Here is an 18850-nt window from a genome sequence, read left to right on the forward strand (position 1 = left end):
ATGAAATTTATCTTCCATCTCTCCCCAATTCTGTATAGAGTTGACTAGCAGATTACAATACCATGAGAAGGCTGCCCTGGTCAATGAGTTAGGGAATAGCCTTAACTTTATAGGGTCACCTGCCCCTACGGTCCCACACTGGACAGTGAAACATGCTATGTGTTCTACCGTAGACATGTTATCTTCCCTAGAAAACTTGGAGAATTTCGGTATCTTCAGATTTCTTCCTATGTCAATCATATCCAAATATTATGGGTATGTTTTTCTGTAAACAAACCTGATAACTGGTCAGAAAGGGGGATTAATTTGGTCTTGAATCACCCTGACCAATTCTTCCCAGTCAACCATCATATGGTTGGCCTGAGCCATAAATGGCTCTAGAATAGCAAAGGTTGGATTCCTTTAATAGTGTTTAGCATGTCAAACATGTTGTTCTCTTACCACCCTACCCCTTGATGGTTAGGTATGTTCTGGCAAGAGGTAGCTGGTCTATCCCCATTCCTATAGCCATAATAGCCTTAATTATTGGTCTAGTAGGGATAACCACCCATGGGCACAGTGTTTGGCCCTGTCGCCACTGAGGTAGCAGGTGTATACCATAAACCATTCATACGAACATTGTTGCTCCAGGAGTGGTCGTATTAGCCGGTGCATACCATAAACCTTGCTGATATACAGGGTTATTGTACGTTACCTATGGTCGTTGGCTAGTTCCAACCTTCCCTATGGTCGTTGGTCATTGACGAGATGTCCCATCGGGCATGCCAAAAAGATGTTGGCACGAAAATTCCTCCCTTAACTACAATTAGTTGATCGTATTGGTGTGTGTGCAGGCATGCCAGAATCCTTCTTGAATGGATTCAAAATCAAATCTGACTTTGACCAAATGATCTAGGTCCTACTCTTTCCCTAATAGCTCTAGGGACTTTTTTATGACTCAAAATCTCTGAAGGATGAGAGAATAAATCGCATTAATCCTCTCAAAAGGAGTTTTTGAAATATAAAACACGAAATCCTAACGTATAGACTTTGTGGATTAAAAATTCATAAAGAAGTGAACAAACAAGTTCTACTCCATCTCTAATTCCAAATACAGGAATGAAAAATATGAAATTGAAATAAAAAGTTGCATTGTTGGCTTCGTTTGAATGTGTTGATTCTCCTTATATTGGGCGCTTTTTCTCTTTATATGCCTTGGATCCATTAACTGTTCCATTGCCCAAGTTATTTGCCCACTTTGCCCATAAAGTGGTTCTTCCACTGTATTGTTGCCACCTGTCGCACTAACTTTGCCTTATACAGGCATATCTTAACCGCTCTGGCCAATCGGTATCATCTTTTACGTGGGTAAAAAACTGATACAGTCAGCCCACATTTTCTTCCAAATACCCAAAACCGCCCCTACCACATCACTAGGGCGTATTTTGAATTTTGGGCGCCAATAGTATGAACAACCCTCTTCCTTATATACACAACTTGTTTCATCCTCTCATTGGACAAGTCATAAGACATCCTTAACACTAGAATCCACTATTAAACAAGAGCACGTTAGTACCCAAAAAAATTCAAAAATTGAAGATGAAGGACTCATCAAAAGAGGGAAAAACATCTAGTGAAGTTAGGAGGTTAGGAGAATGTCAGAAATGAGGCATCAAGAACATGGGAGACCTTAGGTAAGATGAGAAGGAAGCCACGCCCTCCAAAGATGATTGCATTAATTTATGTAACCTAGTGCATTTATACAAACATCAATGGCCCAAATCTCCCAGTCTGTACAAGCTTCAACGGCCAAGATCTTCCCGAAACATCCTGTGTTGGATATATATTTCCATCAAAAAAAATTTATCAATAAGAATGTTTAATTTCATTTATGTATAACGTTTATTTTTTCGGCTTGGAAGTTGTTCCATGGGTTTTCACCCAAATTGTTCTTGGTCAGGGACAAGATCGGACATCCTGCTCATATGTCGTTACATTGTATGTTACCAGGGATGTGATTCTAGTACATAAATGTGAGTACATATATTGTATGTGTATAGAGAAGAATCTGGTAAAAATCTCATATGTATTACTATCAGTTGTGTGAGGATGAGATTTGTACTCGTCGTTTGACCCTTGACCTGAGAGTCCCTATTTGTCGCAATGTTAAATTCAATGTTTCGGTAAACCAATGGTTGACTTCCAATAGAATATATATCGGTACATTAGACACGTGGTCTCACTTGTTAATGAGAGAGATCGTCAATATAGGATCCACTGCCCTTAATTAGGAAATATCGAGAAGAGAGAGTATATGAGCTTGATTTGACAAAATTCTGCTACTAGTATCAATTTTATAAATTATTTAAAATTTTATTTTTTAATATAAAAATAACATTATATTTATGAAATTTTATTTGAAATATTTTTTTGGATGTCGTATCATGTTCACAGAATCTCTAAAACAAACATGTACAATAAGTTAGGGTTAGGCAGTATTAAATTGCATACCTTAGCATTATGGGATACTGAAAAATTGGAAGGTCTTATATTCAAATTAAAGAGATAATATTGCATGAAAATATATTTGAAAATATTAAATTTTTAATTATATTTTTATTTATGGCAGTGACTATAATATAATTTGATAATATTATCACCCATAATCAGAAAGATATCAATCACTTTTACATTCTATCACTTTTCACTTTAGAAGCAAAGTNACCATCCTCAAATATTGACTTCTTGATTGTTCTCTATTTCCTATCTTGTAAGTATATAGGCGGTTTTGAAGGGGTCCCTTATATGGGGAGTGCAAGAGGTGCTCCCTGACTGGGATCCTCTCTTGCTCCTATCTCCTAGGTGGGAGACATCTCATGCTATCTTTTACTGACCTTCTTTCCTCCACTTGCCTTTGATAAGGCCAACACTCAAATTCTGAGTTTTTCCCAAAATCCAGTCTCCTTTCTGCAACTGGCTTTGGTTGAACTTTCTTTGGGCTATGACGTGTTTCCTTAGCCATGGTAACAATATGAGCCTTATGACTATCGTTTGATTGTTTTCCCCTGGTGACTGGTGCAGGACCTCGAGGGTCTCTAGTCTGCCCCTGAGTTGAACGATTACTCTCATCGATCAAACGCTTACAATGGTGACAAACACTCCAATGGAATTTTTCCTCTAACTGAGAATCTGAGCTTCCAGACCCTTCTTGCTTGTGGGCTTGCAGGTCTTTTAAGTCTTTCAACAGAACTAGCGGTCCATTTGGTTGTCTTTCATGTTCAGATGCATTCTTCTTGCTTTGGCCATCCCTCAAATCTACTTTTGGCCTTAGTCCTGTTCTTAGAGGCCGTAACTCCATGACATCTCCTAACTTGGCTAAAGCTAAATGGGATATAAGTGGTCTCAGATTTGATCTTTCTCTTCTTGGGATGGCTTGTGGCAGTGACAGTAGGCCAGAAAGTTCCGTATTGACTATATTGATTGCAGGAAATGGATCTTCGTCAACCACCATCATGCACTTTTCTTTCTTTGAAAATTTCAACCGGCCATCATTTATAGCCTTTTGTATGGAATTTCGTTAGACAACACAATCATTAGTAAAATGCGAATCTATATTATGTCATTTGCAATTCTTCCTATCTTTGAGGTCAGCAACTAGGGGTATTTGGTGCCCCTCGGGCAATCTGATTTGTTTGTCCCTTAACAACGGGTCAAAGATTATTTCAGCCTTAGACATGTGAAACAAATATTTACATTTGAATAATAATTTTTAGGCTGGAAATTTCTTTATGCAGTTGTTCTATAATAAGGTTTGGTTTAAAACTTGCACATGTAGGGTTTGCCTTCCATAATTTCGGCTAGGTCGATTTCACAGTCAATAGTATTGTCTAGTTTCTGCTGGTCGGAACCCACGAGGGCCAAGTTATAGGTCGCTCCTTTATACGTATTCATAGTGGAGACATGCCTCTGCTCTTCCTCTTTCAAAATCCGCTCATAGCAGGTGGCCTATGCCACTAGCTGGCTAAGGTCTATAAACTCTTGGCCAGCAAACCTCTTCCTTAATTCCAAAGACAAACCACTATTGGCCATCTTTGTAAATTCCCCCTCTTGGAGGCTGACGAAACACCAGTGCTTGGCCACTTTGAACCTATTGATAAATTGCCTGACAGACTCACCATTCTCTTGGAACATCTTTGTAAGGTCGGTTACTGATACTGTAGGCTCAGTCCTATAGAATTGGAGATGAAATTTATCTTCCATCTTTCCCCAATTTTGTATAGAGTTGACTAGCAGATTACAATACCATGAGAAGGCTGCCCCGGTCAATAAGTTAGTTAGGGAATAGCCTTAACTTTATAAGGTCACCTGCCCCTACGGTCCCACACTGGACAGTGAAACATGCTATGTGTTCTACCATAGACATGTTGTCTTCCCTAGAAAACTTGGAGAATTTTGGTATCTTCAAATTTCTTCCTATGTCAATTATATCCAAATATTATGGGTATGTTTTTCTGTAAACAAACCTCATAACTGGTCAGAAAGGGGGATTAATTTGGTCTTGAATCACCCTGACCAATTCTTCCCAATCAACCATCATATGGTTGGCCTGAGCCATAAATGGCTCTAGAATAGTAAAGGCTGGATTCCTTTAATAGTGTTTAGCATGTCAAACATGTTGTTCTCTTACCACCCTGCCCCTTGATGGTCAGGTATGTTCTGGCAAGAGGTAGCTGGTCTATCCCCATTCCTACAGCCATAATAGCCTTGATTATTGGTCTGGTAAGGATAACCACCCATGGGCATAGTGTTTGGCCCTGACGCCACTGAGGTAGCAGGTGTATACCATAAACCGTTCATACGAACACTTGTTGCTCCAGGAGTGATCGTATTAGCCGGTGCATACCATAAACCTTACTGATATACAGGGTTATTGTACGTTACCTATGGTCGTTGGCTAGTTCCAACCTTCCCTATGGTCGTTGGTCATTGACGAGATGTCCCATCGAGCATGCCAAAAAGATGTTGGCACGAAAATTCCTCCCTTAACTACGATTAGTTGATCGTATTGGTGTGTGTGCAGGCATGCCATAATCCTTCTTGATCGGATTCAAAATCAAATCTGACTTTGACTAAATGATCTAGGTCCTACTCTTTCCCTAATAGCTCTAGGGACTTTTTTATGACTCAAAATCTCTGAAGGATGAGAGAATAAATCGCATTAATCCTCTCAAAAGGAGTTTTTGAAATATAAAACACGAAATCCTAACGTATAGACTTTGTGGATTAAAAATTCACAAAGAAGTGAACAAACAAGTTCTACTCCATCTCTAATTCTAAATACAAGAATGAAAAATACGAAATTGAAATAAAGAGTTGCATTGTTGGTTTTGTTTGAATGTGTTGATTCTCCTTATATTGGGCAGCTTTTTCTCTTTATATACCTTGGATCCATTAACTGTTCCACTGCCCATGTTATTTGCTCACTTTGCCCATAAAGTGGTTCTTCCACTGTATTGTCGCCACCTATCCCACTAACTTTGCCTTATGCAGGCATATCTTAACCGTTCTAGCGAATCGGTATCATCTTTTACGTGGGTGAAAAACTGATACGGTCAGCCCATGTTTTCTTCCAAATACCCAAAACCACCCCTGCCACATCACTAGGGCGTATTTTGAATTTTGGGCACCAATAGTATGAACAACCCTCTTCCTTATATACACAACTTGTTTCATCCTCTCGTTGGACAAGTCATAAGACATCCTTAACACTAGAATCCACTATTAAACAAGAGCACATTAGTACCCAAAAAAAATCAAAAATTGAAGATGAAGGACTCATCAGAAGAGGGAAAAACATCTAGTGAAGTTAGAAGGTTAGGAGAATGTCAGAAATGAGGCATCAAGAACATGGGAGACCTTAGGTAAGATGAGAAGGAAGCCACGCCCTCCAAAGATGATTGCATTAATTTATGTAACCTAGTGCATTTATACAAACATCAATGGCCCAAATCTCCCAGTCTGTACAAGCTTCAACGGCCAAGATCTTCCCGAAACATCCTGTGTTGGATATATATTTCCATTAAGCACAATTTTATCAATAAGAATGTTTAATTTCATTTATGTATAACATTTATTTGTTCGGCTTGGAAGTTGTTCCATGGGTTTTCACCCAAATTGTTCTTGGCCAGGGACAAGATCGGACATCCTGCTCATATGTCGTTACATTGTATGTTACTAGGGATGTGATTCTAGTACATAAATGTGAGTACACATATTGTATGTGTATAGAGAAGAATATGGTAAAAATCTCATATGTATTACTGTCAGTTGTGTGAGGATGAGATTTGTACTCGTCGTTTGACCCTTGACCTGAGAGATCCTATTTGTCGCAATGTTAAATTCAGTGTTTTGGTAAACCAATGGTTGACTTCCAATGGAATATATATCAATACATTAGACACGTGGTCTCACTTGTTAATGAGAGAGATCGTCAATATAGGATCCACTGCCCTTAATTAGGAAATATCGAGAAGAGAGAGTATATGAGCTTGATTTGACAAAATTCTGCTACCAGTATCAATTTTATAAATTATTTAAAAAGCTATTTTTTAATATAAAAATAATATTATATTTATGAAATTTTATTTGAAATATTTCTTTGGATGTCGTATCATGTTCACAGAATCTCTAAAACAAACATGTACAATAAGTTAAGGTTAGGCAGTATTAAATTGCATACCTTAGCATTATGGGATACTGAAAAATTGGAAGGTCTTATATTCAAATTAAAGAGATAATATTGCATGAAAATATAATTGAAAATATTATATTTTTAATTATATTTTTATTTATGGCAGTGACTAAAATATAATTTGATTATATTATCACCCATAATCAGAAAGATATCAATCACTTTTACATTCTATCACTTTTCACTTTAGAAGCAAAGTAGTTGTTCAATTTTGGAAATTGTTCTCTACCACTAAGATTTGGCTTTCTCTGTTTAGGAAAAAAATATTTTCCCAATAGAGGAAATCCTAAAAGAGGTTTATTATAAAAGGGACAAAAGAGAGAGTAGCCACATGTTTTTAAAAGCTCTTCTCCCCTCTCCTACATTTTGTCTCTCTCCCTTCTCTCGTTTGTGAGTTTGAGTGTGTGTGAAGGAGAAAAATAGGGTTCATGAAACCTAGACTTTAATGGTGGATTATTCTTCTCTAATTGAACGTGGATTATAGTTCAAAGTGTTGAAAGGATTTGATCCCAACGGTTGCTCAAGTATGAAAGAACTATTATCTGGAGGAGGAACTTCGGTTGCAGTTCTAAGGTAAACTATTTCGTTTACAAGTAATTAATTTTTGTACAGTGATTTCGAACTCAAGAGATCTCAATTAGATCACTTCCGTTGTGCGATTGCGTTTCTTCCAACATAATGCAGCCTGTAGCTTGAGACATTTTCTTCTCAAATTATATCTATAGTTCCTAGGCAGAAACCCAACAGTTGTCATGACAGTATGACAACTCCTTTTTTGAAATCAAGAATGACCACTCAACCCTCTAGAAGGTGCCACATGTCATTTCTAAGATTTTCAATTGAAGAGGGGCACCATTTATCTCTTATAGACACCATATGATTCCAAAGACCACGTGCCTATGAGGCATCCATTTAAGGCATATCTTTGATAATAGGAAAATATTTAAAGAAAGTTTGAAGTCTTTTTCAAGCTTAACAGAAGGCAGAGAATACTAATATCCATCTTGTATTTCATCAGATGGGAAAGATATAGGATAAGATATCTCGATGGGAAGCGCCAAACTACGCAGATCGAGGTGGCCATACGCGTCGAAACACCGAGTATTGACCAGAATAACTTCTACCGAGCATGTTGTGAGCTGAGCTAACACTGAACCTCAAAGAAAGAGGATGAACATTTCACTCTCTTAGCTCTATTCAGACCTCAAGGAGTGGGGGACATATGATGTGCATAAAATCAGCCTGTCTATCAACAAGTGACATGCAGTAAGAAATCAAACCCAAACCTTTATTGGTCTGAAAGTGCTTCATAAGCATTAAGAAGTTTAACTCCACGATCAGCAATGAGGGACTCTCGATAACTCCCCATAATCTTCCATGAAGGCAATTATAGAATAGAGATTCTTAATGACAATGTTAACAAGAGAGTGGATCACCCCATTAACGGCTCCAAGGTCTAGCGTCTCCACTCAATAAATAGGTGAATAGTACCCAAGAAACTCAAGTCAACACTTCACACTCTAAGCCTATTGCTCTTTCATTTCTAAACTCATACTACTATTTCCCCATAATTCTGACTTAGGCATAAAAGGATCCCCCACCGGAGTCCCTTTCGGTCACTTCCATTGGTTTGTCTTTTGACTCTGTGTGCAAACAATCTCATGTTAATTTTCACGGCAATAGGTACAATTGTAACTTCTCATGCATTAGGATACAATGTTGATGGTCCATCAATGGCTCCATGGGGCAATGCATGTAGATGTACATGAGAGAGAGAGGGAGAGAAATTTATTAGATTTATGGGTTTAATTAATTATTCAAGTTGATTAAATGGATGAGAGTCAAGTTATATGAACCGGTTCGGTCTACTCTCAAGTTTAAGGATATACTAGCCAACCCATTATGGTTTAGGATTTTGAATGCAGGACAATATTATACTAGGTTTTAGATCCCTACAACCATCATTCATTCTTTCTCACTTTACCACTAAAGTGAGAGAACTCAAAGAGGTTTGAGGTGTTGTAGAAGATCAAAAACAAAGAAAATAAAATTGTATAGAGATGCATCGATTTTCTTCAACATACTAGGTGCAAGGTACAAATCGATCATTTATATTTTAATTTGATCATTTATGTCTTAATTCGACTTTGTGTTCTAGTTGTCTGTATGGGAACCTAATAAGGTCTATTGCGAAACCCTAAACAACCAAGTGGTATCAGATTAACTCATATAGATCTAGAAATGATTTATATAATATATTTTTAATCTAAAATTATCACGCCCCGTTCACATAGAATCGGACCGGTGATCGGGTAACCTAAGGATCTCCAGGATCATCTGATGTAGTAAACCAAAACACAACATGCAACATAAGATATGAGAATATAATTAGAAAAATTCAATGGAAGACTTATCACATATATCTGTAAATTCCCCACTACTCTTGATACATAAATTGTTATACATAGTATATATATATACATGTGGGCCCATAGGCATGATAATTAAAAAAGAAAATAACAATTTAAATATCAAGAATACAAAAGGGAAAAATAGAAAAAGAACCAAAAAGGGTGATGATGGGTAATCACTGTTGTTGCCCTGTAACACAGCCCTCACACCTACACCCAACACCATGCCTGAAACCTTTCAGAACCCACCAGTCCTCTACTGGAAGCATGACGGTGGGCCCTGGCTCTTGCTCCCTAGTAGGGAAACCTGTAAAATCATCTAAAAAGGGGTATATACAAGGGGTGAGCTCATTAGCTCAGTAAATGGAAAGAAAACACAAGCAAGCAGCCACATTTCAAACCATTCTATGTGCATGCAATTCATTTTAGGCCTAATCGCCTAAGCAACAATGTTAAGTCATAGGTTACGTGCTACTCACGACCACAGTGCGTGTATGCCCCAGGTAGAAGATGAGTTCTCCATCCCGTGATACACCCATAGGGTTGTCGAAGAGGGCCGACCGTGAGTACTTGAAAAAATAAATCGTGGCTGTACCACAGCATAAAAGTAAATCATGGCTGAACCATAGCAGAAAATAAATGCAGTAAGCTCGGCCCTCTGAATATATCACCAAAGTTTTTAACTGTCTTAATGATCATCTAGGTGTAATTCTAACTACCATGGCGATCCGCGACCGATATTTTCCCCCAGTGATAACCCAACACCTAAACCCCTGTTGGGAAGGATCGTAGCACGAGGGAATGTCAACCTAAACCAATGCATCTATATAAGATAGTATGACTACATAGTGCATCCGTGTCCCATTCCATGCACACGAATGCATTCGTTTTCAAGCCGACTACAAGGTCTAATATAGAAATGCATCACATATCCAACAATTTATCACCATCCAATATTTGAAATAATCCATGCTCATAATTCAAAGTAAGTAACAAGTATTTAAAATATCAACGTCCCTTTTCCACTTACCTATTCACGTACAAGACGTGCACACTCGATACGAGTGAGATCCAACATGTGAAGATGAGGGTCACAAAAACCTAATATAGAAAGGAAGCTTAGAATACATTCATTTCGGGACCATAAAACAATGAAAGACATGGTCACAATGCATTTAATAACGTAAAGGAGACTGTCGATGAAGTTTGAGCTCGAACGGAGCTCATTGGACCATAGGTGGGTCATACAGGTAGGTAGGAGGATCCACCTGTGCAAGCCACCCATGCAGGCAGCTCCCATACCACACCGATAGGTGCTACTGGTGGGTCTAGGTACCTGCCAGTCCTACCCGCCAATAGGATCCGAGGCCCAACCAAGACCGGTTGGTCTCACTGGTGGGTCTAGGTACCCATCGGTCCTACCCGCTGATAGGGCCTAAGGCTCAACCAAGACTGGTGGATCTCACTGGTGGGTCTGGCTACCCGCCAATGCCACCCACCAGTGTCCAGCGGGTTCTTGTTGCCCCCATTTTCCTTCTTCACCCCACCTTTGGGAACCCGAAGAGTTGATTCTTTCACATTTTCTACATATTTAAGACTATTTACATGAGTACAACATAGATCTATGTTCAAATCGATATTTGGGAACAAATCGTACCTTCAAGCTCAAGAAAACCCCAAAACCCAAGATTCTTCCTCCAACTCAAGATATCACTTAAATGGTTTGAAATCTTGTTTATTCCTTCTTTAAAACCTTCAAAGACAACACATAGACTCTCTCTTAACTCTTTGATTTGACCACACAAGAGGGTTTCACTTGTACCCTAAGTTTTTAAGTTATGGGTCAATTAAAGTCACGGACCAGGTCTATTTCTTAAGTAATTTCATAATGGGCTTAAGTCATATTAAGTCATAGACTGGGTCTACTTATTAAATAATTCGGTCATGGGCTTAAGTCATATTAAGTCATGGATTGGGTCTACTTATTAAATAATTTAGTTATGAGCTTAAGTCATATCGAGTCATGGGCTAGGTGTACTTCTTAAGAAATTCAGTAATGAGGTAAGTCCATGTTCTATTTTAATTACTTAAGTTATAAGTAACGGACTTAGACCCATTGACTTAATGAATTATTGAGGTTCAAGTTAACAAAATCATGTTGACCCATTAACTTGAGAAAATGACTCGTTGTGTTTTCCAATGGGTCACCAGGAAACATGTCGAAAAAGTTATCGATGCGGAGTTGACCGATGTTGACTAAGAAGGATTAAAAAAAAAAAAAAAAAAAACTCTTAAATGTTTGTTTGGATTTTGATTTTTGCGTTTTAATTTAAACTATTTTAAACATCAATTTAAAGGTCATTTTAATGCCAAATTGAAATCATTTTTTGCATCGAAGTCATTGTTGACCATATTTAATGGTCTAATTTTTTCTATGACATGTTTATATGAAATTTTATATTATATTTGTATTCAGTCATAAAAACAAGAGGCCACTGATTGATGTTTTAAAAAATGACTACGTTATTGGTCACCGTGAGATTATGAAGGATTTTACTTGAAATGAGTCTTATTTAGTAATGGACAGTCTTCAAATAATGTCCAATGAGGTTTTTCAAATTTGAATCAATTCTATTAAAAGTCCCAAGGTATTGTGAGTAATAAAATATCATTGGTTATCATTATGTCATTTTATCATATACTTGGGATGTTGTGGATAAATATTCGATTGGTAGAATCTTTGGGAGAATGGATTTATGCATTTTAAGATGTTTTATATGATTCAACCAATGGGAAGATGTTTAGTAGTCTGGGTTGTTTCCAATATAAGAAATTGGGACCTAGTTTTCTTTTTCCAATTTTTTTTTTTTTATAGCCACTTCAAAATTGTATTTCTGTTTATGCATGTTTCTACATTAGTTTATCATTATCATGATATTGAAAAGTTATTTGTAAATAACATAGGTACAAAATTAATGGTATTTTGTGCTTATATGTCATATTTAGAGCACACTATGATGAATAAATATGTTAGAATTAAACTAGCTATAAACTTCTACACATGCTTGGCTGCATAATATAATTCTATGAAAACATGAAAGGGTGTGGTGGAATTCACAAAAGTGCACATCTTATTCTTCAATGATTTTCCTCAGAGCAGCAAAGTTGCATGGTGACATTTATCTAAAAGTGATATCACAAAGTTAATGAATATGACAGTAACCTAAAGGTTTCTAAGCCCAAAGGTGAGGGGACCTCGAAAGTTATTATCTTTTCACAGTAAATGTGGATTTATAAGAGGACAAGTGCATTCTTAACCCAAATGATAGGAATGTAGTTACGATTGTGACTCTTATGTGATTTTGCTGTCCTAGTGACACATTTAAATGTATGTTCCTGTACATAAAGATATATCTCCAATGAAAAAAACATGACAGGATTGAGCGAGATCCACGAAAGTAATACATTCAATTCGATTGTGTCTTCTTCAATAATAACGGTAGCATTTTCTAAAGATGATGTCATCAAAGTTTATGGACATTCAATTTAATTGAGTATTTCTTGACAGTAAAAGTACATTGTTCCAAAAGTGATGTCATCAAAGTTTGTAAATAAATATTCACATATTAGGAACAGACATTAACCTATGAGTTCTTTTACTGAAAGGTGATTAAATTTTCAAATGTTGGTATTCTTTTCACAGTTAAAACAAGAAAATAAGAGGATCAGTGAATTCATATCCTAAAGGATAGGGATATAATTTTACTATTATTTAAAAACATATTAATGATATTACATGCTTTAATATTATGGTTTATATTTTAAAATTTAGCATGTATTGTGTTGTTATTACTGCCCTAGCAGGACAGTCATTCCCTTAAGTTATTTATCTTTCATCCCAGTTCTTACTAATTCTTACTGGTGGCAACTATCAAAATAGGTAGAGGAATTAGAATTGCATTTGGGTCTACTTATCTTAGACTTGACACTTAGGGAGCCTAAACATAATCCTCTTACAAAACAAGTTAACAAATGAGAGCAAGTAGAAGTTGAAGCAATTAGAGTAGTTAGGATTTCTCTAAGTTCAAACATTTTCTATTGAGTTGTTTGAAATGCTTGATTAATGTGAGCTTTGTTTCTTGTTGACTATTAGTTTATGTTTGAAATTTTATCCCATATATTTTGGGGAATAGTTTGATAGATTATGATTATGTTATAGTATTTATATTATAGAATGTCATTTCATTTATTAATTATTTTATGGTTTTATTTTAGCATATTTTATAAGTAATAATTGCCACAATTTAAAATGCAGTATTTGTCACAGTTCAAAGGCAATATTTGCCAAAATTTATAGATGAAAAATCACAGTTAGATATTAACTCCTGATCAAAGATGATTTGCTAGAGTAAAAGTTAATATCATAGTTAAGAACCTACATGGAATAACAACAGTGTTATTTGAGGATATATCAATATTTTCATATTAGTATCTCATATAAATTTGTGTTAAAAAGTTTACTAATGTTTGTAATGATAGAAAATTGTATGTCATATACTGAGGTGTATCTTCTATTGTTGTTCGATGTAAGCAGTTTTTCAACTGAATCACAATAAGAATGGTTAATGTAATGAGATTTATGGCTACACCAATTTAAAAAACATCCTTATAGTTAATGTAGCCCAAGTGGAAGATTATTGGATTTATTGGCTTAATTAATTATTTGAGTTGATTAAATAGATGAGAGTCAAGTTACGTGAACTGGTTCAGTCCACTCTCAAGTTTAGGGATATGTTGGCCCAACTCATTGTGGTTTAGGATTTTAGGTACAAGACAATACTATAAATGCTAGATTTTGGGTCGCTACAACCATCATTCACTCAATGAGGTTTGAGGGGCTGTAGAAGATCTATAACAAAGAAAATGAAATTGTGAAAAACTGCATCGATCGTCTTCAACATACTAGGTGCAAGGTACAAATCGATCATTTATGTTTAATTCGGTCACTTATGTTTTGATTCGACTTCGTATTCTAATTGTCTATTAAGGTTTGTTGTGAAACCTTAAATAGTCCGACAAGATTATATATTAAAAAGATACCATAAGAAAATCATCAAGGAAAATAAATAAAAAAATGAGAGGATTAAAGATGAACACGCGTGCATGCAATCAAGTGGGGCAAGTGGGTTGGTGATGAAACTTTGAGGCCTTGACGATGAAGGCTATGTTTGTATTTCACCAACCCACACCCAAGACATACACTGAGAGAAGTAGAGCCCAAGACCCTAGTTCCCCAGGTTGGAACTTAGATGGACAAAATTGAGAAAGAAGACATGTACGTGTTGCTTTGTGGTCGTTGCTATCGTTGTGTGCGTGTTGCGTGTGGTTTGGATTGTGGACAAAGAGTTCCAACTTCAAACCCCTAGAGGCACGCCTATATATCACTTTTTCAGCATGGGCACTACCTTATTCATGAAGAGCATGCGTTTCCTTATCAAAGCTCTCTCTCTCTCTCTCTTACATATACTGATGTGTGGGTGGTGGAGACTATAGACTAGAGAGTGGAGATAACGATGGTAAAATAGGTTTGGAAGAGGCCATTGGGACAAATCCTAGGATCAGGGTAGCAAATGCGATGAGAACCATCTCCCCATTGGACTCACTTTTTATATGTTCCATCTCAAGAATATATATGGTGATCATCCATTGAAAATCCTAGGAGATTGATCAATGGTTGAGACCATCCCACTTCAGTCAACAATGATGGGTCCCACCCATCTTTTTCTTTTCTTTTTTTTATAATAAAATATATGACCTTTACTTCCAAATATTTCCAATTTTCCTTTAAAATTGAACCATGAAAATAAAAAATAAAAAATAAAAAAGCAGGTCCTTTTTTTCCTTCTCTTTTAACTCGCCGAAAATTCGTAAGTGGTTCTTTAAAAGCACCGACCAGGGGATGATAATCCAATGAGGTCAGTGCTTAGCGACTCCTCTCATTTGTATCCTTAGCTTTAATTTTCCGTTTGAAAGTGAAGGTCAGAAACATATGGAAGTCTCTTAATAATCATTCTCTTATCGGGTGATTTTCTGCCTCTTTCTACCTCTCTCTCTCTCTCTCTCTCTCTCTCTCTCCATCGTTGTTGTCCGTGTTCTTCTTTTTCCATCATTATTCTACGTGATTATCGTTTCAAAACTAAAAGCTTGTCCTCAGTGGAGATTCTAATAGCTACACTTTTAACGTTTTCTTTATCATAAAAATTCTTAGTTGTATAACACTTAAATCAAACCAATTAAAGCCAAACTCATTTAACTTTGAATTATAGTGCATTTTCATTTCAACTGACATTTGTTATACTGTAGATTGAGTAAGAAGTTTCCTCTCTCTCTCTCTCTCTCTCTCTCTCTCTGGAAGGAGGACACAAGGACACTCAGATAGTTTAGCCCATTTTCAATCCATGGATAGGTCAAAGTTTGACATCCATGAATTTTCTCGATTCATTTAAATAAATTTAATTTTCAAAAAAATAATGAAAAAATAAAAAAGCTACCGATGTCTAAGATGCATGTCAGGACCCTCCCAACTGTTAAAGGACCTCACTGCCACTCATCGCCAATAACAGAGAATTTCAATCCTATTGAAAGCCATGGCTGTACTTTGAAGTAGTCTAGCTACAAGCCTACAATTCGTAGTTGTGAAGACTTCAATTTCTTTAGAAAATGTTTCATCCATTCTTCAATATTTCCTAGAACCTTCCATATGGTCCATTCCTATGGTAGCCTATTTTTAATTTGTGACCTAAGTCCGTAAGACCTTAATGGCTATTGATGGATTCTTGTATCTCACAAGAGAGGGCCATAAATGCAAGCTCAACTAGGCTTTGTAATTAGCTATATACCTTGCAATAGATACTTTTCCTACCGATGACCAATCATGTCAATCATAATCTCAATTAATGAATATTAAAAAAAAAAAATCCCAATTAATGAATTGTGTGTTCACAAAGTTGTAATATTTACTAAATGAGAGCTTATATTACTATCCACCATTCAGGATGTTTTTATTTTATAGGTGAGGATGTGGGAGAAGAGCGGTGAGGGGTGGTAATTAAAAGCAGATAATTTATAGAAAGTCATTTTAAAACGTTGATATTTTGTTATCTTCACTAATCTAAAAATCTATGTCGATGAAATCCATGACTGACAACTGATCAAAACCATAGATCATGAAGTAATCCTTAGTCCTCTTCAAATATTTTGAGGACATTTTTTATAGCTATCCGATACTCCTATCTAGAGTTGGAGTGATATTGGCTCATAGTCCCCTAATGCATAATAAATATCTAGTTTGGTACAAAAGATGGTGTACGTGAGACTTCTCACTGCCAAAACACAATGAATTCTCTTCGTAAGCTCACTATCCTCAGTAGACTGAGCGCATTGTGAATTAAAAGAGCTATTCCATGTCTGAATGTAACATTTCCCTTCTTAGAATTCTACATATTGAATCTAGCCAGAATTTAATCTCCATAGATGGATTGTGAAAGGCTAAGATCCTACTCTTGCGATCTCTAATAAATTTTATACCTAGGATGTAATTGGCTTTACCAAAATATTTTACGAAGAAGTTTGTTGACAGCCATACCTTTATAAATGGCAGTATGCTCATATATATTCTCCAAATATAAGACCAAAAAATAAATCTCACTCTTAGTAATTTTCTTAAGGGTGTGATTCATTAATGTTTTGTCGAACCCAAAATTTCTGATTGGTCTAGTAAAAAATGATGTTCTAGCTTCTAGAAACCTGCTTAAGACCAGAGATTGATTATAATAACTTGCACACCTTGGGTTCTTCTCCCAAAGAAGAAAAACCCTCTGGGTGCTACATATCTTTTCAGCAAGATAGCCATTGAAGAAGGAAGTTTGTATGTCCATCTACCATATCTAATAATCATAGCATGCAACAATCTATGATAAAAATTTGAATAGATTTAATAATCTTCACTTGTGAAAATATCTCATCATAATCCATCTCTCTCTTGGGTGTAATCTTCTGTAACCAGTCTTGTTTTGAATCTCTTTATTTATCCATCCACACCTATCTTCCTCTTATATATAGAACCACTTGAATCCAATGGGTTTTATGCCAAGAGGTATATCTACTAGTGGCCAGAAGTAATTGGAATACATAAAGTCCATTTCAGAATGCAGGCCTTCCATCCATTTATCTACATCTACATCTTGTAAAGCCTCAGTAACATTGTGGATCTAGTTCTGAAGAATTAAATACCATGTGGAACTCTTCCACTTTCTTTTCATCCTCTATGAGAAGGTTAAAACGTGAAGGAGGTCTAATAGTCCTCCCACTTTGTTCAGACTCCTGAGAATGTTTCACTACAATAGGAGTTTTAGTTGGAGGTTCAATTGGAGGTGGTGTTGGTATTTAATCGTTATAAACTTCTTATATGATCCTGGATTGGATTGTCTAGTGATAAACTCCTCTTCCAGAAATATCACATGTTTACCATTGATTACCTTCTGTTCATGATGAGTACTGAATAATGGGAATGTGACTATATATGTTTTATATATCCCTTATTATGTGTGGAATAAGTATATAGGATTGTTTGTAGGTTGATCAAGGTTGATCTCTCTCCATGTGGTAAGGAGGTCACTATCTATAACAAGCACAACAGTCTGATCTATTTTCGATCTACGAATCAAGATCAATGTTTGCATTCTTTTGAATAAATTTATTTTCACCAGGTTGTATAATCTCTCAAATAAGATGCTAATTCCACTCCACATGCCTGTTTTTCTATTGAGCTCTAATTTCCTTTGTTTGTAAGATAGCTACTTGTGAGAGCCGTTGGCTATAGGAGTTTAGACTGAACCGATGTCTAAGGTTCTCAATAACAAAGAGTCACCAACTAGATTCAGGTCTAAGACCCACACATAATCTAACCAGTAGTCAAGTTAGTGTTAAATTGGGGTCTGAGTAATGTGTTAGGTACCTTAGTCTACCTAGTTAAACCGGACTTCAACTATGTAGAATATATAAGTTAAACAAATCCAAGCCAAATGAAAGGAAGAGAAATGACTCACCTATCTCCAGCTACGTTGTTGTGATAGTATACAAAACCTAAGATCTAAGCAGATTGCAAACCTAGACCAATGTTTGAAACATGTTGGAAATTACAAAAATGACATTGTTGTATATGAATATGAGGTATAAGCATCTAAAGTACAAAAGTTAGGCCCAAAGCATATACTAGAAGTATAAACCATAATGAACAGATAAGTAATATGAAAAAAAATATATATATATATATATATAAAACCTAAAAATTCTTGCACATATGAACAGGTGAAAATACCCTTTATTGACATATATTGAGTGTAGCCCATTTGGGTAACTCAATATGCGTGAGGTTTATTTACATGTATATTGAGTCTATTAACCCGGGGGGATAGCGCAGTTGGTGAGCAACGAACTTGGTATGAGCCATAAACTCCGACATCCTAAGTTCGACTCCCACAAGGCACACTTTGGGCCACTCACACGGGGGTGTTTAGTACTCTTCACTGCTTTCAATGAAAATTGAATGGTTCTCATTCAACCCCGGTATGACCCAATCCATGCAGTTGTGGGGTCAGTATGGACTTGCGGGACTAGTCAGGCTGAAGGCCTGGATACCTGTTGTTAG

The sequence above is a fragment of the Macadamia integrifolia genome, unplaced genomic scaffold (assembly GCF_013358625.1).
Source record: "Macadamia integrifolia cultivar HAES 741 unplaced genomic scaffold, SCU_Mint_v3 scaffold885, whole genome shotgun sequence".
Lineage (NCBI taxonomy): Eukaryota > Viridiplantae > Streptophyta > Magnoliopsida > Proteales > Proteaceae > Macadamia > Macadamia integrifolia.